Source organism: Vidua macroura, chromosome 1, assembly GCF_024509145.1.
Source record: "Vidua macroura isolate BioBank_ID:100142 chromosome 1, ASM2450914v1, whole genome shotgun sequence".
Classification (NCBI taxonomy): domain Eukaryota; kingdom Metazoa; phylum Chordata; class Aves; order Passeriformes; family Viduidae; genus Vidua; species Vidua macroura.
This window is the reverse complement of record NC_071571.1, coordinates 3,320,119-3,321,228: the sequence shown is the minus strand read 5'-3', so window position 1 is coordinate 3,321,228 and position 1,110 is coordinate 3,320,119.

Here is a 1,110-nt window from a genome sequence, read left to right as displayed (position 1 = left end):
CTGCCGCTGCCTCTGCCTGTTGTGATGCTGCCAAAAGCCGAGGCTCTGCCCGCCCCCACCTGCCCAAGGCCCGCCCCGAGAGCCTCGAAGCTCCCCGAGCATCCCCCCGCAGGATGGGAGCGGAGGGAAAAGGATTCTCCTGGATCGCCCGGGGATGTTGGATTCACCTCCGTGCGCCTCTCTGGGGCAAAATGATGAACATGTCCCACTGCAAAGCAGGGAGATGGGGCACCAGGGTGGTTTTGGAAGCAGAAATCCTCTGCACTGCGTTCACCCCTCCTGGTTTTCCAAGGATTTGGGTCTGAGTGGGTCTGGCAGCATGAGATTCCCTTTGGGACTCTTAGAGATGGAGTTTCTGGCTTTTGGCATCCCCCTCCTCTCAGAAGGACAATTTTGTGCTATGACAGAATTTGCTCCACGACTTGAACAAGATCTTTTTGGCCCTTGTGTCACAAAGATGTCTTGGGTTCAGGTTAATTTCTTGGTGCTAAGAAAGTTCAAGCTTTTCTTGCCTACAGATTAGAATTTTTTCTTGAGGGAAAGAAAAGAGAATAAAAAAAAAAAAAATAAAGTGTCAGGGTTCATAGGATCCAAGCACCAGCTCTATTTTGCCCCATTAAATATTGCACCAAGATATTTTCAGGACCTGAGAGAACCAAAATTATGAACATGACAAAAGCAGTTTTCCTTGATAAGACTGAAGTGCTGTTTCATATCCTGTTTATCATTCATTAGGTCCCAGTGGTGCTGAGCACACAAGTTCTGTACAGTCAGATGAGATTCCGGGCTTGCTTAAGTTACCCCAAAATAGGCATTCAATGTCATTAGAAGAAATATTTATTTCTGCAACTTTCTCCATAGGTGTACAGCTCTGCAACAAGTCTTGTGTCTGGTTTTCCAGCTCCACCTAAATATTTCAGATATACAATATATAACATTTGCAACCAAATTCTCATTTAATCTGCTTTTTTCTATATGTTTGTCTTTCATTACTGCAAAATGGCAACTGATCCCTGACCTGCAGATGTTACAGCCTCAGATGTTACTCCAAAAATCAGATTTGTGAGAAAATAAAGAGATTAAAATTTTGGGAAAAAAAAAAATTACATT